General features: G+C 39.8%; 1 protein-coding gene across 5 annotated transcripts in view; it reads left to right on the top strand.

The window, feature by feature from the left end:
- Positions 1-25102, top strand: part of STAG2 (STAG2 cohesin complex component) — a 73282-nt gene that overhangs the window by 184 nt on the left and 47996 nt on the right. The window contains exon 1 of one of the 5 annotated variants that reach the window (XM_059859645.1): positions 396-418. The exons of 3 other annotated variants lie outside the window; for them this stretch is intronic. The gene's annotated coding sequence lies outside the window, so the exon portion shown is untranslated. Of the gene's footprint in view, positions 1-395; positions 419-948; positions 1238-25102 lie in introns of those variants that run through there. One more of the 5 variants, XM_059859644.1, reaches the window with a different exon arrangement.

The following is a 25102-nucleotide window of genomic DNA, read 5'->3' as shown; positions in this document are numbered from 1 at the left end:
GGGACACGGGATCGCGGTGCGCGGCGGCGATGAGAGGCCGGGCCGGGGCCCGCGGCGCCCGGGCCCGCACGGGGCGCCAGGCCGGCTGGCCGCGGGGACTGCGCGCAGCCAAGATGGAGGACGGCGGGGCCGAGCCGCGAAAACACTCCAGCCCCCCGCTTCCCCACCCCCCGTTCCCGGCGCGCCGCGGCGGGGAGGGGGGAGGCGAGCGGAGCGCGAGTGAGAGAGCGAGAGGGCGCCGAAAGCGGCCCCCCTGCCCGCCCCGGCCCCCTTCCTCCTCCCCAGAGCCGGCCGCGGGCAGGCTGGGCCCGGCGCTCGGCGAGCTAAAATGGAGAACCGCCTTTTCCTCCTCCTCCTCCTCCCCCCTTCTGCCGAGCCGAGCAGGGGCTGCCGGCAAGATGGAGGACTCGGGCATTGTGTGCGTGGGGTGTGTGTGCGGGCGAGCCGGGCCGGGCCGCTCGGGTGGGCAAGCCAGGGGAATGGGGTCGGGGCCCGAGCCGCGCTCGGGAGGAGCGCTGGGCCGCGCAGAGAAAATGGTGGGGCGGCTGCCTGTGCCCCGGGGTCGAATGTCGGGGGAGGCCGCGGGCAGGGGACTCGCACCCCTGACAGCGCTCCCTTCCCTCTGCTCCCCGCTGCCCAGCAGCCGAGTTCTTCCCTCCAGCCCGCTGCTGGTGGGTTCCCCGCGCAGGGAAGTGCCGAGGGATCGAGGTTTGTCTCCTCAGTCTCTCTTCCCAGAGCTGGGGAACTCTGGCCGCCCTTCCCCGTGATTGCATAGGAGGGCTGGCGGAAGCGGGGCTCCTTCGGCCTAAGTGAGGACGTAGGTAGGGACTGACCTGCACCTTCCCCCCCCGCCTCCATTCGCTGCCCCCCCGCCCCGGCGCCCAGCTCGGCGAAGGCCTTTGAGGGTCGAGTTTTCCCCTCCGAGTGACTTTGGCCGAGCTCCCCGGCTGCTGTCCGCTAAGAGGAAGAGTTGTGGCAGTTTCCGTTCGGCTTCCTTTATTTTTTTTGTAAAGAAAGGGCGCTTGCCAACTTGTGCCGGGGACGCCCGATGCCGGGAGCCGCGTGTTGCTGGAACCCCGCTGGGCTCTCGCCGGCCCCGGTGGGGGAGGGGGGCAGGAGGAGGAGGAGGAAGGAGAATGCTTCTTACTGGGGGGTTTTGGCGCCACTTTTGTTTTAGATAGTGCTCCTCTGCCCCCTCCTCCTCGGCACGCACTGAACTGAGCTGAACCCTGCCCAGGTAGGAAACGAGAGCTTTCCTGGTGTTTCTCTTTTCTGGGTGCTTATTTTCTCTACACGGATAAAAAAAAATATAGAGATAGATATACGTGCATATATATATATAAATGTATATATATGTATATATAGTTGCTGCGGTTAGGGACGGAGGGACAGAGGAGTGAACGGCCGCAGATGGCTGGGCTGGGAGGCCCTGTTTTCCGGGAATTCCTTTCCCTACCCGAGCGCATCCCTTGGTGCTGGGCGTGCTGGCCTTAGGGGCCCGCACCGCTGTGCTCCCGGCCGCGCTGCCTCCATGCCTTCCTCTGTTCTGGTAGCGTTGTATAATCCGTCTACCCCGTGGAAATCCGGGACCCACCGACCTCAATTTTTTTTTTTCCCCCCTCTCTCCTCGCCCCCCCGAGCGGGCGTGGAAGCGATCGGGCTCCTCTGTCGCTGCTTTTATTTATTTATTATACTGCCCGGGCCCTGCTCTGCTTTCTTGTGTTCCCACGGGATGCGGCGTTAGGAGGTGACACAAAGTTTCGATCCCCGCCGAGTCCGGTGTTCTAGTTACTGAGAGGGAGTGTGTGGTTGGTTGTTTAGTTTGGTATTGGATTTTCCTTTTTTGCTATTTGTTTGGGTTTTTTTCCCGTTTGTTTTATTTTTTTAATTACTTTTTGGCAGCCCGGGTAGCGCTGCTGCCCCCCGCCTGCCCTGCCCGCGCTCGAAAGCTCTCCCTTCCCGTTCGCTCCCCGAGCCACACCCTGGCGTGTCCGGTCTCCCGAGGCGCCTGAGCCGCCGTTGTGACCCCGCGTTTTCGCTGCGCGCCCCGGGGCCGCCGCCCGGCGCGGTTGCGGGGGGGCCGTGCCGGCGCGGCCCGGGCGGGCGGGCGGTTGCCGAAGTGCGTCACGGCGGCCCCGCCGGGCCTGCTCGCCGCGCCTCGGGCCGCGCCCGCCGCCCATTGGCCACCGCCGCGCGGGAGGCGGCCGCTTCCTCCGGGCCCGGCCGGGCCCCTCCGCTCGGCTCGGGGCGAGCGCGGCCGGCGCTGCTCGGGCTGCGCTCCCCATCCCGTTTGCGCGGCTCGCCGGGCTGCTGGGAGGGAACCGGAGGAAAACGCCTTTTGGATCGCTTGTCTGGAAGCCGTTGCACGACCGCTTTCGTGCTCTCTGGGAGTTTTGTTTAATCCTGTGATAAATGACCGAGAATGAGAGTTCCTAGCGTTTCCTGCGGCGAGGTGTTGTTCTCCAAGCATAAGTCTCCCTGTAAACTCTTGGCAGTTCCGTCTCGATTTGTGATTGATTACTTCTTTCTTTGGCCATTCGGAAAAAACTTTTTCTGTTTTTCATAGTCTCTTTTCTTTAAATCACTAGTCTATTTAATATTATTCCTGAAGTATTTATCTGGTGTTGAACTCTCCCAAGACTTATCCATGTGCAGGCTGGCTGATTGTGTGCAGAGAAATAAACACCAAGAGTGATTGTGCAATTGACCATCATTAATCTCTGTCATCTTGGTATCACTTGTTCATTACCCTCAACTCATAATTTTGTGGATCTTCCTGGTGATCAGTCACAAACTCAGTACCACAGATCTGGTATAGGGTTCTTTATTGGGTAACATAGTTTGTTTTCTTTTATGGTACAATAACAGTTTCATTGCTAAATGAAACAGGGTGTGAGAAATGCATTGCTTTTAGCATGAACATGAATATTTTTTGCTGCTGAAACCGCTGGAGGTGAATGGGCTGGAATCCCCACACTGTTCTGCTTAATCAAAGACTAAAAAAGCTTCGAAGTTGTACAAAGGACAAAAATATTGATTGAATCTCATCTCTGACAAATAGATCTTGCTGTGTAACTCATATGGCTCATGTTGGTCCTTCTCAACAAAACCAGTGACATTGTGTTGTCTGCAGGTGGGTTTTGTGCAACCTGTGACAGGAATCCCTGACCCCTGAATTTCTGTTGCTGTTGTTTGTATTAAGTTAGCTGTGGTAAACTTAGTTGGCTGTTGTATAAGCCCAAAAAACCCATAGGCATGGAACTGGGAGATAGGAAAAACTTTAATTTTTCTGTGATGCTTCCTAGCCTTCAGGTAACTTCTAAGTTATGTACTTAGGCCAGAGTTATGCTTTTGGAGCTTTTTCATACATTTACCGTTTCAAGAAGATAATGCCAAATAAAGTCAATAACCAATGAAAGGATTTGTTAAACTTGTATTTAAGAAGTTAAGATAAAACTTAGTACAGCTCTCATCTTTTAGATATAAAGTCTTGATGTTTTGCAACTGAAAACAAATTGATTGGTATAAATTCAAGGATTATTTTTAAAGATATACTCAAATATCTTTAAATATTTTAAGGATATTTGATTATATCTTTAAAAGACTGGGTTCTGTGAAATGACAAAAATTGCTATTTCATAGCTTATTAAAATACTTAGATTAAAAATGCATTATGTTACTTGAATAGCATTCACTTTATAAATTGGAGTATTCACTTAGCTGGTTGGTAATCTAACTCAAATTCCATAAATATATTACATTTGAACTTTACATGTTCAAGTCTTTCAACGTTTGGACTGAAATAATTTCCACTTGGAAGGAGTGTAAATAGAATTGTCAGTTAAATACTCTCTAGGTTTATTTCGTCTTAGTATAACTTACCAATAGCAACTAAATTATAAAAAAATAAAGTAATGTAGACAGCTTCTCTTGAATATTACATGCTACTGCAGTCTCCTGTAGAAAATAGCTGCAGGCAACAAACCACTTGAAAGTTCCTGCTCTTGGTGGTGGGAGCAACTGTGTTAGACTTAGTTAAGTCATGAAATAATGTTGGCACATCAAAGCTTTATGAACTTTTTAAAATTAGATTGCTCTTTGTCACTTATGGCTCAAATTTAGAATGATTCCAGAATCCTCGTTTGTCATTTTCATTTGTGGTCTTACTGTCTCAGTTGTTTTGCTGCAGGCAAATATTTTAGGAGAGATGAGCTTTTCTGAGACTTGTGTGCCAGTATAAACAGGTTGTATGTTTTACAGAAACCTGAAATACTTCAGTTGCTTATTTTCACCAAATGAATCCTGGAAAATAAGCAAATATTTATGCTTGTTACTTGTGCTTGTTGGTTGTGGTACTGGAATTCTGTGTTTTGTCAGATGAGACAAGAGACAAGGTTTCCAACTTAGTGTGATCTCTGCCTACAGTGGCCATTTCTTCTCTGATTTTAAAACTTAGAAGAATATTGTAGGTGTGAATTTCCAAAATGGTACTGTTGGGTTTTGGTGGTGGATGTTGTTTTGTTTTGTGTTTGTTTGTTTGTTTGTTCTTCCTTTTTCCTCTTTTCTTTTTTTCGATGTGTGTAATTAAGAAAACATACTGGATAGAGGAATATGTTGTCGATTTGGTCTCTGTCAGGGAGATGTGATAATTTCCAAGAGCATCATCTGGTTCAGTACTTGTTTTGTCATGGAAAGAAGTGATTGATAGCAGCCAGCAACATACCAGTTTAATAGTCTTAAATAAAAGCTTTGCTCTCTTTCTCAGTATCACTTAAAACAGTCATATTCTGAAAGCTTCATCTTATATATATGAGGATCATTGACAAAGTAGAAGAGAGTGATAATCTAGTCCTTGGGAAACAGAGGTGAGCGGGAAATTGGAGTTTTATGTTGGAAAAAAGCTTGCACACAGCATATATATGGAGGAAGGGAAAGAGCTCTTTTCCATCTGCATCACAAAAACTTTAATGGTGGCATAGCCTATATCTGTGGTTTAGATTCAATGCCGTCCAGCGTTTTAGGTGAACTCCCCTTTAAACTCAAAGGCTAAGTACAAATGGCAGTTCCTCAAGGTCCCATAGTTCCTGGGTCATTGTGCGGTGTGGGCTGCTCTGGGCCTCCTTTTGCCTCCTGCCCCTGCCGTCCTTTGGCTCTGCACAGAGCGGGAGCGGGATGGGGCTGTGGGCGGGTGAGACGCCTGGTTCGGAGGGGGAGCCCCTCCCGGCCGGCCGGGGCGCGGGGCGTGCCGAGCTCCCGGGGGGTGCAGCGGCCGCCCCCGGTCCCCAGGGGGCGCCCCGGCGGCGGGGCCCGCGCGGGGATGGCGCGCAGGGAGGTGGCAGGAGCGCCTTCGGTCGCCCTGGCAGTGTCACATCTGCGGAACTGCAGCTCTTGGGCGAGCGTTTATTCCGTCTAAAAGGCTGCTTTGAAGAGTAAACCAGCTGAGCTCTTCCATTCAGTGGACAGGTTTCGTGTTTGGAGATTAGTACAGTGACTTCAGTTGGCTTTTTATATTAGAAAAAAATCTGCTTTCAAAAAGTTCTGCGTCTTTGTAGTTTAAGGGTAATAAGCCTTGGGATCTGATGTGACTTTTGATAAGGTCGAGTATTTACTTAGGAATGCTATAGCAAAAACTCATTTTGAGAGTACAAGGTTAAAATAGTAGTTTTAGTCCTATGCTGTTTTAACTAGAATTTATTTTCCTTAAATATTCTCATTTTGAAGTTTATAAAAATCTGGTAAAGTTGGAAATTAATTTTTTGTGAGAATAAATACAAAGTAAGGGAAATCTCTAAAGGTGATCCTCATTTAGGTCATCTCAGACAATTGTAGGACTGGTTTTGGTTTGTTGTAGTTGGGAAGCTTGTATCAAGAAAGATGTTTCAGTGTTCAAGGGGTATCAACACATAAACTGTGGTTTTTTTTTTTTTTCCTTGATCCTGTCAGTTTGATGGGTGAGATCACTGAAACTAGACCAGAATCCTAGATTTGATGGGTTATGCCATTCCATTATTTCACAGAATGCTTAATCAGTTTTTTGTATCTCTGTATTTCCAAGTTTTCCACTGTTTAATTTTCCTAGATCTGTGAGATCTTGGGTAGAGGGAAAGGGAAACCTCTCACAAACATTTTCTGAGATCTGGCACCCGATTTTGGAGATAGGAATGTGGGAAAATTTGATCCCCTAGGGTACCCCTGTGGCTTTCATGCGGCACCTGGCTTTTCCTAGCCTTTACTGGCTACAGATTTTCATGGAGAATCCAGGACTAGTCTCTGTTTAAACTTGTTTATACCAATTTGAGTCAGAAATGAAGGACATGTAGGACCATATTTGTGTGCAGCTACCTCTTGTGTTATTGAGGGAAAATAAATCAGTGGTCTGATAGCTGCTTTGTCCAGGTATATACTACATGGTTGTCTATTCTGCACTTTTTTTGATTGTGTAGCTAGCTATGATTTCTGCCTTTGGAAGGCTTATTTTTGTAAAAGAATATGATCAGAAGAGGGAGTAGATGTAAGAAGATTGGCATGTATAGCAGGGTAGTTTGTGATCTGTGATTGAGAAGCTGATCACAATACCTACCCAAAAAAGTATCTGAGAACATGTGTTGGTTGGTTTTCGGTTTTTTTGTGAAATTTTTTTCTGGTAGGTAGGTGAATGGTTTATTTTCTTATGGCTCTGAATTTAGAGGCTTATTAGTCCTGCCCTTATACAACCTTTTCTGCATTTTACTTTTCTGTGCTTTATTTCAGTAAATATTAGTTATTATATTAGAGCAAGGGAATATGGGTGACACTAGAAATCATTTTGTTTTCTGCTTCTTTATAGCTCTAGAGAGGAAATTATTTTTGCATCTGTTCCCATTGTTCAAGGGTTGATAGAACAAGCTGATGACTTCTGCTTTTGTTTTGAAAAAGGTCTCAAATGGTGCCTGTTGCCATATAATGAGTCTCTCTGCAGTGGTTTAGATTGATAAGAATTATAGCTGAAATTTCAGGGTTTCCTATTAACAAAATAATGAATCTGAATATACCGACATTTCAGAAAAGACAAAACATTCCTGAAACTACTGACTATTTAAAAAAGTAACAACTTAGGTATGCATATTTTATTTAGTTGTGGTTGCATTCCAGATTTAGCTTTGGAGTTGCTGCAAAGTTTTGGTGAAATGCTGCTTAGCTTGTGGCCTGTGGGTGAGAGAGCTGTGGGTGATGTGGAGGACACCTGACCCTACCTGCAGGCTCCCCTCAGGTTTCTCCCTGCTCCAGTGGTACCTCAGTCCCAGTGAGTGCAGGCACTCTGTGGTGAACACTCCCCTGATGCTTCCTGGGAGGGTGTGTGCTGTACTTGGTGAGGTCACACAGCAAAGAGGAATTAATGCAGTTATTTTCCTATTGCTTAGGCCGTGTGAACTGACTGCAAAGAGATGGGCATTGTTGATGGGGAGGTCATGTTGCAGTTCTTGGTTATGGCTGAATGGCAGTTTTTTACTGAACGTAGCATTTCGGCCAAAGTTTTAAGACCTTCCTGGCAGCATCATATATGGGGAAAAGAAAATTTACTTCTACTTTGTTTACAAATAAAAATAGGCTGTTCAGGCTAAGGCTTTTTTAGTCTTTCATGCTATTACTTACCTGTTATTCCTTCCTGTTATTCCTTTATTCCTTTTCGTAGAACTTTTGGTTCATGCCTTAATAAGGATCCACTGAAAATTTGGACCATATCAAGTCTTAGTAAGCAGATAATAAGCAAGTGATATAATTGGTTGTTTGTGGTTTTTTTTTTTTTTGGTCAGAGTGTAATTTTCCAGCAAGGAAAGTTCATTATAAGTAGAGTTTGTACAGAGTGAGGGTGTGAATATTGGAGGTCTTATTTTTTAATCTGTTACTTTTATTAATGTGCTGTGGGTATTTGAATGTATAGATTACTGAAGTTACAAAAATCTCCAATGTAAGTCATAAATGTTAGGAACACAGCTTCATATTTAATGCGTGCATTTGAGGTGCCTGGTTTTCTGACTGACCAACAGGAGTCCTGGAATAAGACATTTTTTATGATTATGGATGTAGTGGTGAACTAATTTAATTTGTGTAAGATGGCGGTGCATCCTGACCACTGGCCATTTCACTTCTGATTTTCTTAGAAACAGAGGACTGATTATTATGGTGTTTTTTCCAAGGAAGGAAACTGGGAAGGCTTGATCAAGCCTTTTTTTTCAAAGCAAGAATGACCAGTGGCTGCAGTCCATATATCATGTGGCAGAGCCGTGCTTTTGGCAGGGAAATAGAGAAGAGAGTTGATATATTATATTTTGATTTAGGATAAAGAATACCATTTAAATATATTTGAACAGGAAAGATACCATATTAATAATTTAAGATTAATAGCATAAGAATTTGTAAAATCTGGCTGGTTTGTACTATTTAGGGATGGGAAAAGTATTCTTGCAGGGGAGTTCCAGTTTGGTGTGTGGCTATATACTATTTTTGTTGTTTCTTTTGTACCTGTTTGGACAACTGTATCCAGAATACTCTCTTTTAACACCACACGAAACAAAGTTTTGCATGATGAATGCACAGTTGCTTCCTAGAAGTAATGCCACAATGAAGAAATTGTGTTCTTGGTCACAGAATTGCTTAGGTGGGAAAGGATCCCTGGAGGTCTGATCCAGCCTTCTCCTTAAATCTTGTTCCATAAGGCCACTTGTCAAGTTTTGAATGTCTCAGAGGATGAAGTTTCCTCAGTGTCTCTGGCAATCTATTAGGCTGTTCCTGTGGGAAGTTCCTTCTTTATTTCAGATTTTAAAGTTATCTTAAATTCCTGAGAAGATTCATGTTTTTCACCCCCAGTATATGTTTAGAAAGTATCCCTTGATGTGGGAGGCTTGGAACTGTAATGTCCCAGTTTAGAGCTGGTGATGGTTTTTTGCTGGGAATTTTAGAAAAAGAGTCAGGTAAATGGCTACTGAATGGCTTTTTGGTACCTTCTTTTCCCTCTTGTTCCATGTGCTGTATTTATCCTTCTCTCTGTGTTCAGGCTTCACTTACTGTGTCTGACAAAGTCTTGCAAATCAAACTTCCTTTCCTAAGTATTTACCTGTTCACTTAAGTGCCATTCATACACTAATCAAAATGATTCTTCTTGCAGTTTTCATATTTAAGCAGTGATATTTCTATTCCTTCTCATAAGTATTATTTCTAGAGATCTACAGTTCATTTGAAACTATGGTAACCAGAAAGGAAAGCTGCACAAGTATCTCTCTTGAATCTGTGGCATAGGTCTGTTGTTACTTGCCTAATAAACAATTGGCTAAAGAAGAGGTGAAACTGGCTTTTGCATGTTGATTTACCAAATGTAGAAATGGTTCAACAAGGCAAATGCTTCAATAACACTGGAAAATGTTTGGGTTTTCTTCCCCACTCAATTACATTTATTTTCAATATTCTATGTTTAAGCTGTTCTTGTTTTATTAAATGTCCTTACCTTCAACTAGTTTTGATAAGTTCTGTTTTCAAAACTGATATATATTAGTATTTGATTAATTTAAAAATGTTTATCAATTAAAAGGTATTGCTGATGCAGTGACATATATATTGTATTACCACTCTGCTATGAAACAAACCAGATTTTGTACACAGAGGAGCTGTGGCTTGACAGTTGAAATATAATAAAGAAAAAATCAGCTTTTAGGAATTTTATTTATATTGCTGCATTGCATTGTCTGTGTTATACTGCTCAATTTCTATTTGGCAAAACAGTGATTTTATTAAAATTAGCTTAGAGCCTCAGAGCAGTACTTAGTGCTAAACAGAAATTTTCAAAGGTGACAAGACAGAGTGTTTATATCAATATGATATAAAAATGTCAAAAACATTTTTAGACACTTTCAGTTCAATAGCATTGGATAGAAGAAAATACAAAAAGTCATCCTCTTCATGTACAGTAGGTTACTCATTAAGATTCTTCCTATTCACCCCCAAATGCAGTAACAATCTCTGTAAAATTGAATTCTCAAGGGTTTTCCTTTTTGTGCCAAGAGGCTGTAAACTGCAAAGCATACCTTGCATTCAAAACTGGTTAGAGAAGTTTTGTTTACAAGAGAGGATTTATGCATTATTGCATAAGCCTACAAATGGGTTTAGTCTTTCCTGCTCTCTGGTGAAGGGAAGCATGGAAACATTCAGATGGTTCTTTTGGATGCAAGAGTGATTCAATGTTCCTGGGAACTTGGGCATTTAAGAAACTTACTGAAGTTTTTCAGTTCCTTTACAATGAGCATTAATTGTTAGTGTATAAGGAGTTAAGCATCCTAGGGATGAAATGGGATTACTATGATAAAGGAAAATATAGCAAGAAAGATAGGAAAGGTGGGAATGTGGAAGAAAATGGGGATGAATACTAGAGCCATTTCAAAAGTACTTTGTGTGTCCAGTTCTGTCATCTTCTCTTTTTTATTCTGTTGTGGAATATGTTGGCATTGAGTTATTAGATGCATGATACATACAGTAGAAATAAATGCTTTAATGTAAAATCTTAATCTTAGAATACATTGCCTTGCCAGATGTGGAAAGGTGCAAATGTTTGTTTTGAATGTTTAATTTTTGAATGCCAACTATCAAACATTAAAGGCTTTTTGAATGGGATTTGGAGGGGAGAACTCAAACTGTCAATCTGTTGAAAACAATTTTTTCTGGGAGGGTAGTTGGTGGAGAGACTAGTTACTTCACTGATGTGACAGAGCAGAATTGATCAGTTATGTAACTAAGTAATTTTTCAACATAACTTCACGTGCAGAGTTTCCTCTCTCATTCATAGTGTTCTTCCTTCCATCCTTGTTCACTTCAAGCTACTGAAGATGAGCCTTCCCATTCACAGGGCAGTTCCAAGAGTAGGTGCTGCTGCTGGGGTGGTTCTGTCTCTGTGTCCTGATCACATGCGCTGTTGTTAGCCTTGTGCCTCTGTTTTATGGCTGCTTGAACCCTACAGGTGAACTGGTTTAAGGAGCTAGACTCTGAAGAAAAGTATTTTTCTGTGGGTTAAATTCCTCTGAAGTCAAATGTGTCCTGCTTTTGCCTGAAAGAGGATTTTGGAGCTTTTGGCCAGTAAGAATACAGAAATACTCAGTATTTCAGTAGTTGAAGTGTTTTATCAGTTACCTTGCTCAACAGTAGTAGCAATGTCTTCTGTTACTGTAGAGCCAGGAAAAGGAAACTTTATTCCTGCTGTCATCACTTTTCTACCTGGTCTTACTCATAAAAACCATCAGGCTGGCATGCCAGTTCCAAAAGTAGTCCTCTAATCTCTGCAGTGATCTCCATTTTATCTTTTTTTTCTTCCCCTGAAATGTTGCAAAGTCTGTCATAGATCAATTAGAGCTCCACAAGGAAATTCAGGACTGTGGTTGATTTACATTAATTTATGCAGGCAGGAGGATGATGTACATTTTTCTCTGGTTTCAGTCTGTGTGCTGGTTAGAAGTTGTGCAGGTGTTACTGGGAATAAGATGGAAGGGGTAAGAGAAGATTTTAAGAACAGTTCGAGAAGATTTTTCTTGCATCTTTGGCATGGTTAATCAGATGCTGTTGTAAAAACCCTGCTAGACCTCCTCCTTCAGCTGGATGCTTACCAGCCTGCTGTGGTTAGATCTTATTATGAGCCTTTGCACTCTTGAGTTTTCTGTGGTTCCTGGAAGCTGCAGTGCCGGTTCTATACATGAGGTCCGGCTTTGGCCTGTTTACAGAGTATGGACCATGCTGTGCAATGATCTGCAGTCCCATCCCTCCTAGCTTTGGAGATTTTTGGGGCATCCTGAGGCTACAGGTCTGAGTACCTGATAATTAAATCAGACATACCCTTTTTTAATCTTATAAAGTATTAATATTGTCCTTCAGAGATATTAAGAAATGCCTGAACATGCCATGTGCCTCTCCTCTTTACCTCACTTTTGGCACAATTTAGACCATTTTGTTTTCTTCCACTCTTGGAAGAAAGCTTGTAGAGTGTTTTTTGCAGCATGGAATCCTAGCTGAAAAGGTACTGGCTTTCTTTACATGTTTGGGAAGAACTTTGCTCTTGAATGATCGGAAGCTATTACATTGTGATTCATTGCCTAATTCCTTGCCATTTTAGATTTTAAATCTGGAAAAACTAGTCTGCTCTAGACACTGTGATGTATTGAAAATAAGATTCTATAAGAAAATCAAACTGACATCTACATTGCAGGCTGACTTTGCTTTGTGAAGTTATAATCTGGTCAGGAATACTGGCAACAAGAAAGTCATATTTACAAGATGTTTGGAGTTCTGCAGATCATTTCAGGTTGTACAGAGGATTATAGATATGTGGGTTGTTCAGCATGCGTTTATATAAGCTGTGCTGGAACAGGAGTTTCTTTTTTGGTGTTGGAATTTGTAGCAGGCAGTGGGCATTGCTTCTCCCCAGTTTTGCAGGTGCTCCTTAGAAGGACTGTTGTGAATATAGCTGCAATTGCCTGTGCTCTCTGTTTCTCCTTACTGCTGTTGAAATGTTTCTGTGGGACTTCCCTGCTTGGAAGCATGCCAGAATGAGTGTGTGGGAAGACTTAATACTGGCTACTTACATAGCATTTTGTATGTTCAAACTCTTCTGCAAATATTAACTAATCTTTATTTAATGTTTGAGCCTAATTTCTGTCAGTATAAATCAATAACAGGCAGTTATGACCCCTATTTTTTTGATGTCAGAAGAACAAAATACTGTAACTAGAATAGTAAGAATAATCGTTATCATCTCATTAACATACCATTTCTTGTCACTGTACCCTTCTGGTTTCACGTGGTGTAGAAAAAAGTTACTAATGGAGTGCAGTGCTGCTCTTCAGGAGGTCTGCATTGTAGGATGCTGACTGGGGGAAGGAATCACATTGTGTTCATTTTGTGTGTGGTATTTCAAACTTTTCTGTGTTGCTTTTTGTTTCTGCAGTATTAAGGTTTATTTCTTTCCAGTCTGGGGAGCTGTAGCATATTCATAACATGTAATGCTGTGAGAATAATGTTCATTCTGAGCTTGCTACTTAAGAGCTGTCATTCATCTAAAAATGTATCATTAGGTTGAAAATTCCTGTAAAAGTTACTTAGGTTTACACCCTGCTTGTGTTTTGGCATTATAAATGCCAGTTTTCAGTTAACTGGTATTTATTAAATGGAACTACTATGACAAATTCATTAAGCTGTTAGTGTTTTAATTACTGTAAGGTTCTTCCAGCACCAAGCCTAAAGCAGCTGGGGATTTTTTTATAAGAGTCCCATATTTTACTTTAAAAATTACTGTCACATTGTTTTTTGTTGATGCTGTTGATCAGCTCTCTAAATTACTACTGTTGTAGGGTTGTATTTTGCTGTAGCAGTGTATAAAATATCAGCATATGGATTTATAATTAATAAAAATGTCCCTTCTGAGTGGCAGTTTTTGCAGATAGTTTGTTTTACATTATATTAGCCAGATTTTCTACAGCTTCTTATTATTTTGAAGAGATAATAAAATAGTTTTCTTCATGTAATTTACAACTGTAGTTTGCATGAAATGATAAATGTGTGTCTTTGCAATTTGGATTGGTTATGTTTTCATGTTAAGCATCCTTTTAAAATGTGGCCTCAGTTCTGGCTTAAGTGTTAAGATTTTGGCATTCCAGCTTTTGTTTTGTGAGTTAAATATGAAAGAGGGTTATGCAGTGAATTGCATGCTAGAAAGAAACAACATGGATTAATAGGATGAAGTATTGAGGTCAGGGTCCTTAGTACTGGTGTGGTAGTGTGTTAAACCAGCTCCTTTTCTGCACCACAACTGGCCTGGACACTCTTCCATTGTATTGGGTTCCATCTTGGAGACCCTCAATGAAGTGGTGGATTTGGTTTATTGGTTTTAAACTTTTAACAGAGAATTCAAAGAGAAATTCCCTAAATAAGTGTAAACTTTCTTTTCATTTGTTTTCATTTGTAATAGCATCATTTGTAGAAACTACACAGATCAATGAAGAAAATAATTAGAATTAGAACTAGTTCTCATTACATACTTTTGGAGTATTGAACTACTCAGTGGTGAGTGCTGTCTGTGTTGGAATAAAGCTGGTCCTGGCTTTGCATGGACGAATGGTAGATTCTGATCATATCTGATGTGTTGAAGTAACTTTATAATAGTAATGGATTGTAGAACCTAGATGACACCACTCTAGGTTGTACTTGGTAAAATGAGCTAGTGGTTCATTTTTCTGCAGGAATTAAATAATTTTCTATTTCTGTCACATTTCTGCTGCTTTAATTGGCATTTTATGTAGGCTTTAGGGAAAGGTGACCAAGTATTGGCTTATCAGAACATTGAATTTATTCAGACAGCACAAACCAGAGTGAGCTAAGAATTTTCATTACTATGGGAAAAACACAGCATGTGGGGCCAGGCTTTTCTGTTTCATAGCTGGCTAGGTAACACTTGGTACAGGCACTTGGGTGTTGTACTAAATATTCCTCATAGAGCCATAGCCAGAGAGAGTAGGCTGGATTTGGAGCAGTGTATGGCAACTTCTAAAGCAGTTGTAGCTAAAACAGTACAGACATCTCTGTTTGCTTTTGATGGAATTGGACAGTTGATTATGTCTGCCATAGTGTCTCACTGACTTTCAAAAGAGCTGTTTTGCACCAGCCACAGGACTCTTTTGTTGAGCCAGCTCAGCTTATTAAACTGTTGGAAAGCTAATTAATTTGAAAAGAAATTAATAGATTGTTGCTCAACAAAGAGTATGACAAGTGCCCTTGACTATGAAGTATAGCCAGAAGTAAATGCAAGAAGGGGGCAGTGGGACAACTCTTTTTCCACTAGCAACCTATCTCTTTTATTGTATTATCAAGCTACTATGTTATTGTTTGTAGTTTTGTTCATTATTTAGCAAAAAGAGGACAGTTACTGCAATCTCTTCAAATCTTGGTATAAATGTTGAATCACTTAGTTGATAAGTGAAAGGAATAACAGAATAAAATTTGAAATAACTAGATTTTGGCCAAATTGTTACTGTTCAACAGCTTCCTTTTCTGCAGGTCAGTGACAAGTTGAGAAGGTGTAGAAAAGGCAAAGATTGTGAAATAGGGAGGTAAGTGGGAATGGTGGAAGTCCTTGAGTTGTAGAATGCATCTTGTATAATGTGCTTCATGGTTTATATTCTCAGTATTCAATAATAGTGATGTAAAACCTTTTAACTGCTGGAGGGCATGATGGTTTAAAATGTATATTCAATTTTTAGATTTGATAGTTTCTGTACAAAATACTTAACAATGGCAATACATAACAATTTCGAGTTGAAGGGTTTGTTTCATAGGTCATATATTGGACTTGTGTACCATAGTATCATAGAACATAGTCTAGACTTTTAAAAAGATGTGGATATCTGTGTGACTTCTATTTAAGTGGTTCTCTGGGGCCACTAAATCTGGGAATATATTATAGTCCAAATGAAATGGAGGAGGATTCTTCACGTTTTGGGGAACCTGTAAATGGCTGAATTAATCAGTTAGACATCAAGCAGTATAAACTGCATATTGCTGTAAAATCACTGCTGTTTTGGGCATCATGCAAAACCTTAATTATTGCAATTGTCACATCCTGAAATAGCATCTTGTAGCGAATCAGAAGTTTTTATCTTCTGTGGTAATGAACAACAAGCAAAAAAAGTTACTTGAAAAATGTATTTTACCAGTGTTGTTACTAAATCCTCAAATCTTGAGAAAGTGATGCTAAGGAATGTCTTTCTATGGGTATCGATGGAATGAGTTCAAAAGTGTTTATGTTAAGAGAAACATAAATTGCTGAGAAGTGGAGTTGTCAAATTGGTAAGAAAACACCGGTTTAAACTATTTTAATGATACAGTATAATGATAAATCAGCATTGAAGAAAATGCAGACTCATGGCAGTAAGGAGTGTCTTTAAGGAAAATGTAGTTGGGCATGTACTGCATGATTTTGGTTTGTTTTAGTCTATATTTGTTTAACTGGACAAATAAGGTGTTTACTTTTGGAGATACTTTGTCCTACTATATAAGTTAAGGTTTCTATTTTAAAAATACTCTTGTATTTTAATTCTTTGGTGACTTTTGAAGCTGTGTGTTCTGTACGCGTCTTCTCTTTCTGCATTCTTGGCATTCTTTACTCCAAAGCACAAAATTCAACTGGTGCCACGTAAAGGAAGGGTTTCTATTGTCTGTAATACTGCTTTTTGTATTGCTTCAGACTTTTTTTAATTATAAAATAATTAACTATCATATTTTGTGCCGACCTCTTGTGCATAAGGCCTGGCAGCACTCTTAAGTATCAGTGAATCAAAAATGCCACACCTTCCTGTTGGTAAAATCAATCTGTAATCCAGCAGGTTTAATGATGGATCACACATCTTCTGTCCAGGACAGGTCTGGTTAATGCAAAATTGCAGAAATGTAGTTGTGGGCCTCAGTCTTAGGGACATCAAGGTTCTGTGAGTGTGTGATCTGGTACTGGTTTATACTTGTCCAAGTATAAACACTTGTGGTATCACTGACAAAGGACTCCTGGGTGTGCTTCTGTGTCTTGTTGGCACAGAAGACAAGATATTCATGCAGAAACCTGGAAGATGGTGTGATTTAAGTGTCATATGCTGCAAGTTTTGACTGTCTCATAAATTAATCTGTGTTTAGACTCTTTGGTGGCTTAATTTTGGAGGGAGATGGTTTTTGTTCAGGAAATGCTGTGCAGCAGCTTGGAACAGGCTGAGTGCTGTTCCCCTGAGTGCTGTTGTGTGGACTGTGTATGTTGACACTATAGGTGGGCATACCTGTTGTATCTCCTTGTATTGCATCATGGGGTACAACATGAAACTCGTAAGTTGTGTTATTGTTGAACTTCCTAAAAACTGTGAAGTATTACTAGACTACTAAACTGCTCTTCATTGAGAGCTTAATTAAAATAAAGACAAAAGATACTACAGAAAAGCCCAATTTTACATAGTGAATACTAATTTTAATTAATAAATACTGAATTATGTGGGAGGTAAATAGGGTCCATTTCATAATGGCAGAATATTAATGTTCTGATCATAATTTGGTAGCAGTTACTTTCCTGAAGTAATTCTTTAACCATGCCATTTTAATTTTTTCTTCCTGCTCTCTCATTCCTGCCCCCAGATATTTAGATTTATGATTAGCATCTGTCATTTAACACTGTTAACTCCTCTGTCTTCTGGAATTCTCTGCAAGACATGGTAGTGCTGCCCTATTTAATTGCACTAATTTTTTTTTCTTGCGTTGATGTTTGCTAATTCATCTTGTGAAGTAAATGGTCTTTGGAGTAACAAGTAGGAAGGAGGAGTTGTCAGTAATGGAGATGTGGGCTAATGGGCCCACATCAACCATGACCACTGCCAGGCATAAGAAACTCTACCAGGACCTTTTAAAAAAATCTAAACCAGAGAAAGTGTAAGGGGCACCCTGGGGTTTTAGGGACCTGTTCATTGCTATGGAAGTAGACTTGATCACTTAATACCAGTTAGGGCAAAAGGCTCGGAAGGGAGAAATAAAATATTTTCCCTGATTTGGTCACTCATAATTCTTTAGCTAGAGTGCAGTTTCCTTTCCTGTGCAGTGTTACAAAGGCTTTTTAGAATTATTAAAAAAAAAAAAACCCAACATTTTTAGGCTTCTGTAGATAAGCCTACCTGTAAGATTGTGAAGGGCCACAATCTTCTTAGTCATGAATTCATGTTCATGAAGCATTCCTTGAACTTAAAATTTATTTTGTTCTTGTATATATTGATGGAGAGGGTAAAAACCAAACACTATTAAGCAACAGCTTTAGTTGAAATTATTTATTACTTTGCAATGAGAAGTACAGGATTGTACTCATTAATAAATGTTTGTAAGAAATTTTCTGGTCATGACATTCTCTTTTTTTTTTTTTTTTTTTTTTTTTTAAGTTCATACTGCTTCTAATCTAACTTGGGTGTGTAATATTGTGTGCTACATAAACTGGGCTGTGAAAACCCAAGCTTAGAAAAGTGTTTGTTGGAGCCACAAATGAACAGGCAAGCAGGTGGTTTGCTGAGCTCTTGAGGGAAGTGGGGTTTGTTAGGATTAAGTCAGATGGGCCCTGCAAAGCTACGGGAAGAATTTAAAAGGAAGGTGTGAGCTTTGGTGGTCTTGCTCTTTCCTTTATATGACTTTAGTGATGGAAGCTTGAAATTGAGGTCAGCTGTGGCATTTCAGTTGTTTGACTTTGGGGTAGCCTAAAACCCCCAAGTAGACTGACCATAGTGGAGAGTCATGCAGCTCCTTATGCTTTGGCCAACCATGTTTAACTTTGTACAATGTACCTTGCTCAAAAGGTCCATAGTAAAACTCACATCCTGCTAAAAATCCTCCAGTTTCTTGTCTGTAGCATTTATATTGCACTGGTGTCCAGCTGTGGAGGAAAAAAAAATCGCCTGCATTGGGTGCTTAGTGCTTTTTCACATAACAGAATAAAGCCTGTGAGATTCAGGAGGTAGCCAGTAGAAAATTCCATAGTATTTTTTACAATTTTGTGCCTTAAATTAAAAAATAAAAATCTTAAAACATGAGAGCATTTATTGAGAACACTCCTGTCAATCTTTTGGCTTTTCAGGGAGCAATACAAGATTGCCTTGTCTGAAGGGTAACTGTGAGGTTAACGGCCTGTTTTAAGGACTGAGCTTATATAGTTAAAAAGATAATGGTTACATATTTGCAAATATTTATGGGGGACAATATTTTTGAATTTATACACGTTGTGTAAGTGGATTTCACTGAACATCATTCTCCTTGTGGCATTAGAACCACCAGTGAGTCAGCTGATGAGTTACTGCCTGGGTTTGTAATTGGACTGCCCATATTCCATGCAATTGTAGGATTTTTAATTTGGGAATTGCAGAAGCCTTCCAGGTGTTCATAGCAGTTGTCACAGGTGAAAATGAGACTTAAAATTTTTGTGACAATGCCTGGTTCTTGATTTTCTTCTGATCAGTAAGAGATCATAAAGGTGCCTGTGATACAAGGATGGATAAATAGGCATGCAAGTGTGAGTGCTGTCTGTATGCTAATGTTCAAGAAGGTTTTGAAGAACTAGATATCATCTGTTACAATGTCTTTTTTTTCTTGCTCCTCACATGAAAATACAGTCAGCACTGAAGCAGCCATAGCAAAAAAAAATTGTCTACTATAGAATGGCTGAGGGAAGATTAGAAAGATGAATACTTTTTATTCCAGGTTTACAGTTTTCTTTGGGCTTTTTGTGTTCATTTTTTTTCCTGGTTTTGAACTGTTTCATTGGGGCACAGATAATCTGTGTCTGGTGTCACTCATTAAAGTTTGTGAGAGGTTTGTTTCACATGACTGGAAAATAATGAATTATAATTGTATCAATTTTTCTTTAAGTACTACTCTTCATGAGTAATTTTGACTGTATTAAAAATACTCAGATATCAATATTTCCTGTGAAAGAGGAGAATTTTGCCAATTGTGGCTCAACAAAGGTTTTTAGTAATAAGTTCTCTCCACTCATGACAAAATGCTTGTGTATTCCTCCTTTACTGTGACTGAGGGACTGGAATACTGCAGTAGTGCTGGTTTGATATTTGTGGCTTTGAGCTCAGAAGGTAACCAAGTCATGTGGTTGTTCACTTTTTGTTCTCTCCCTGGCAGTGGGGAGGCATTGCTACCTGGGTGCGCATCGGTGTTACTGATGCTGCTTCAATCAACCACAAGCAGTTTCAAGAGAACATCTTGAAGACATATTGTTTCCTTGGGGATTTACTGCATTTGCAGCCTCACACCTCTGATCCTGCTGCTTACAGAATATGATTATCAGCCATTAGGGCTGAATATTTAAACATGGTCACTGCAAAGTGCTTCCCTTCTCATCTCTGATTTTTTTTTTTTTAATTCATCATTAAAGATCTCTCTCCAGTCTGTTTAGTTTTTGTGGACTTTTTCCATGTGATCATGTGATGTTTCTCCTGTATTCATTGTTCCAGTATGAGTTCTGTCTACTTCTTAATCTTGCTGACAGACATGCTGATAGATTTTTACAAAATGAATTTCTATACAAAATGCATTTTCTTCATTTTCCTGAAGAAGATAAAAGTTCTGTCTTTTTTCTAGTCACCAGTTAAGCTGTGCATGCTTTTATATTGTTTCTTCCCCCTGAGCCCCTGTTAGCCTTGCGTGTTCCAGAAAAGCAAAAAAATCACATAAATTGTTTAGGTTTTGCCATCATGTTGCCTATATGAAAACTGCTGAGAAGTAGTATGTCATTGCACATTAGAGACTGTGTGATATAGAAAACATCAAATGGTATTTTTACCTGGACAGTTTAAATTTTGTTTGTTTGTTTGTTTTGTTTGTTCCAGCACACAATATGGTCGTGCTTACTTTACATTACACTATTGTGTGGGAGATGCACATGTTTTAGATTATGTAATTTATTAGTAAATAATAAATAAGATTTATTTAGTGTGTTATTTTAATGTAGATTTGGGGAATAGTAAGTATTAACACTTGTATTTTATGTTTTAATTTCAAAATAGAGAATTGTCATAGTGCATGTATCCTGATGTGTTAATTGGTGAGAGATGTGGTTTTAATAGGCAGCCAGGACACTTCTTTGTCTTCTCTCCCCTGCAAATATTAGCTGCTGTTGTGAACAAGAACATTGTTTTGGTAAAGGGGAAACATTTAATAGCATAATTTTATGTCAGTGCTTGAGGGTTGTCGATATTGCAGTCCAGCAAGTACTTGGAGATTCCTTGAGCTGGAAATTGCTGCATGTGTTGCTCCAAGGTTGTACCTTGTGAAGTGAAATGCTTGATGACATAAAGTGAATTGCTTGATGAGCACTTTGTTTTCTTCAGAGTTATTGGAGGACATGAAAATATTTTGGTATCTGCTTCTGGAAATAGTGTTGGACAATTGTCTTTTCCTCTGCAAATTGATGTTTTTCCTTCTGTTTAAATTAAGGGTATTAATTCTTGGGAGAGCCAGGTTGTTGATATTGTTAAAATTTTCAATTTATACTGTGCAGTGCTTAACATATCAATTGAAGCAACTTAAATTTTCTTCATTAAATGTTCTTTTGAGGGGCTTTAGGGGACTGTGATTGCCATTCTAAAATGTGTATATTCAGGTTGGGCTGTAATACAGAATAAAATACAGAAATACTGTGATGTAAAGAATGATTAAATTTTCCTTGCTGCAGAATGTATCCTGGTAGTCTGTAATCATTATACAATTATTTTGCTTGGAAGGAGGAGATGTGTATTTGTGTATGGCACAGAGAGTCCTGAGGACATTCTCTTGGGCCTAAAAGGGTTAAGGTATCCTTTGTGGATTGGATTTTTTTTGTAGTCATAAAATGCCAGAATTATTTGCTTAATTATGTCCTAGGTGTGAAGAGTTTTACGCATTTGTTTGTGAGAAAGCTGTGTGAACAACAATTTTGATGGAGTACTATTTTTAGGTATTGCTACAAGAGTGAAAAGGCTCATTTAGAGCTTGTCACTGGTGGGATGTTTACTGTGTGTAAATTCAGTACTAATATTTGGTATCTAAATTTTAACACTTGCTATGCTGTCTTGTTTTTATTAACATACATGGATGTTAATTAGAGTTAATTGCCTTGGAGACCTTTGCAGATTTCTGTAAATTGAATGATATCTCTGGGTCTTGCAAAAGCTTTTTTTCTCAGATGGTGTTTATGTGCTGCGATTTTCTTTTGCTGTTCAACAGCTGTGACTTTCCCATTCTCCTGCCTTAGTCTTTCAACTACTCCAGCTGTGTCCTTAGACCTTTTCTTACCAAGTAAGTTAAGTTCAGGAGGAGCTAATTGCTGCTTGTTTGGGGCCATCATCAGTCTTCTCTGACCTTTTTAGAGGTTCGCTGCTGCTGTCTGCCTCCCTTTCTGCTGGGCTGCTGTTCTTACCTTTGTTCCTTCCCTGCAGCTAAGACTTGCACAAGAGGAATTTTACTACTTTGTGCCCTAGCAGGTCTATCTTGCTATGATCAGCTGCAAGAAGTGCTTACATACCTTTCTGGTGGTTTTTTTCCTTCTGCCTTGTTTTCTTAGTGTACTGTGTATTACACCAGGATCTGCAGTTCTGGGATAGTTTTGCACTTAGCATACCACGTCTTAAGTTAATTCACATAGTAATAAAATTTATGTTCTGTAATTAATTTTTTTGGCAGGCAGCTGTTTCACAGTAATGAATTGGTAGCAGTTCCTAAAATGTCTGTTGACTGTCTAGAGAATTGTAGGAAAGTTGGCATTTAAAAATGTTTCTCATATCTGAAAGAAGTGGGCAGCTTTGTCTTAACCCATCTTTTCTCAGAAAAAGTTCAAAAACTTCCAACTGAAATCTCTCTATCTAAATTTTAATAAACAGTACGTTGTTTTTCTCTTGGTCTCTGAATTTAAAGGATGGTCACTTTCCCTTAATCTCAAAACCACCCTGAAATAAAAAAATCATATACTAAGGATAGAGATAGTAGTTGTGTTTCTTGAGGGGAAAAAAAAAAAAAAACCACAAAAAACCCAAACCTAAAATCTGCCAAAGAAAAGCCCAGTTTAACATTGTGTTATCTATTATCACTATTAACTGCAACACTCAACAGCAGTTGAAAACTGTGGCTCTGATTGTAGGTTCGCTTTAGGTTGCTTGCAAGACTAAATTTGTAGCATTTAATGATCTAGGATTTTCATACCCTAGGGCAAGATTATAGTAAGTGGAGGTCAAGCTGAACAACCGCCAACCTGATTTACACTCGGATAAAAATGTTCTTGTCTAACAATTAGATTGAATGATATTACCTCTTCTTAACTTCTGCTGGAAATTGTTTTATACTGTTTCAAGACCAAGACAGTCAGATGCCGAGAAAGCATCCTCTGCATGGAATATTAGTCTTGCCTTTCAAGGTCATGGAATCACAGAGGATCCAGGTATATGCATCAATGGCCCGTGGCACGTGTATTGTGGGGGATAGGAAACTTACTGCAAACAGAATGTGATTTATATACATAAACTCTTAATGTTATGTCCATGTGAAAGCAACAGTCAATGATGCGGAAATAGGGAGAAGAAAAATCTTGGAAAGATGTAACTTTTGGTTATTGCCATTTGAGTCTTCCCAGACATCCCTGCTAAGTGAGTTTCTTTAAGGTTTATACAGTTACTTCTCCAGAGCAGGCGATTGACCAGTAACTGATATTTTGACACATGTAATAGATCATGACCAAAACAATGAGAGTTTTTTAATATATGTTAGGTGAGCAATTAAACCGTACTCTGAAACATTAGAAGTGATTACATTTCGCTAATTTGGGCAACCTAAAGGAGAGATGGTAAACGCGTTTCAGTTGGAGCATTGTGCTACTGTAACTAAAGATTGTGTAGCTGCTTTGTCAGGTGATACTAACTTCCTGTTGACTGCCTGTATAGGAATTCCATTTCTGTTGAAACAAGATATTATACTTGTAATCCTGATTAGTGGTACAACAGCATGAGAATCCTATACTGCTGAGTTATTGCCACAGCAGTTCTAAACAGTAAGTGACTTTTTGAGTAAGAACACAAAGTTGGCAGTTTGCATTAGTAATGTAAAGAGATTACTGTAGTGTAATAGTAGAACAAGATCAGTGTTCATCCAGTGTTTTTGAAATTGGTGCCTGGGGCATTAAAATGATGACTTGAAAAAATTTGCTTCTTGATGATACTGAAGCATATTAGGTTATTCTCTCTATAAAGGTATTTAAAAATGCATGAATCCTAATCCAGTTACCTAATTTTAAATATCTTCCCTTTTCCCATAATGTATAGCCCAACCCTGTGTTGACAAACTGCATGTAATTAAGTTTTCTTTTGTAAGCAAATCATGGTTTCAGGAGCTGTGAAATTGTTGTAAGTAATAAATGATTTTGCAGAATCTTACCTAGTTAAAAAGTTATTTGCTATTAGGTGTTATGATTTGATGTAACAATCCTGAGTGGTGATCACAGATTTCTGGTAGAAGTAATTGGAGAACCAAATCTGTTAGACATGAGTAAGAGCAGAGCCTTCTGAGTTGAACACAGGAGTAATAAATAATTATATAATTGATGGTAACTAATTAAGTCAAAGAAACCCTGCTCTTGAGTAGGTATCTAGGAGAACTGAATAACTTAATATGAGGGATTCAGCAAGGTTCAAATTCTATTTAAGAAAATTAAATATATGTTTAGAGAAAATGTATTGACTTATTTCAGCATTGCATCAGTGCACAACATAAAATGGGGTAGAAAGATCAAAGCACTCTGCAAGAGGTAGTGCCTTTTTTAAATAATCCCTCTTCTGCCCACCTGTTCAAAATACTTGGAATTTTAATTTACTGAGAAATGTCAGAGAATGAGAGTTTAAAAACTCAATATGTAACAGTGAGTTGTGTTCTCAGTTGCTGAGTTACCTGTTTCTGATTTGAGTGTGGGGAGGTGGGGTGCAGGTATCTGGGACAAAACAGAGAAACCTATGCTAGGAGTAGGAATGCAGATAATTGCAAAACTACAGCAATTGTTGGGGAAGACATGGTGAGAGATGCAGCACTTGCATTCTGGCAATTCTTGTTCTAATAATTAGAGGTAATTGCAAACTGATAAGGCAAATATTATCATAAACTGAAAACCACAAGAAGATGACACAGTTCAAATAATAAATTAAAAGCAGAAACTATGGTGAATAAAGTATCTTTCCCTGCAGTTGTTGGACAACTATAGATTTGTTAGTTTTCCTCTGGTGACTTTCTCTGTGGCAGTTGACTTCTCCATCCCTCTGTCAGAGGTTACCTCCCATGCCATGGAAATCAGCAGGATGGGATTTGTCAGCTCTTCAATCTTCTCTGTTTGCAAGTTCAGAATATTAGCTTTAATTGTCACTGCAGATGAGTTGCCATTAATAGATCTGACTGTATGCCAGAGCACATGAAATGGTTTCATTAGTTTTTTTGAGTTGGGTTGGTGGGGTTTTTTGGTTTTTGGTGTTTTTTTTGTAGGTTTTTTGGTGTTGTTTTTTTTTCCCCT

The sequence above is a fragment of the Haemorhous mexicanus genome, chromosome 14, assembly GCF_027477595.1.
Source record: "Haemorhous mexicanus isolate bHaeMex1 chromosome 14, bHaeMex1.pri, whole genome shotgun sequence".
NCBI lineage: Eukaryota > Metazoa > Chordata > Aves > Passeriformes > Fringillidae > Haemorhous > Haemorhous mexicanus.
This window is presented reverse-complemented; position numbering and strand designations above follow the sequence as displayed.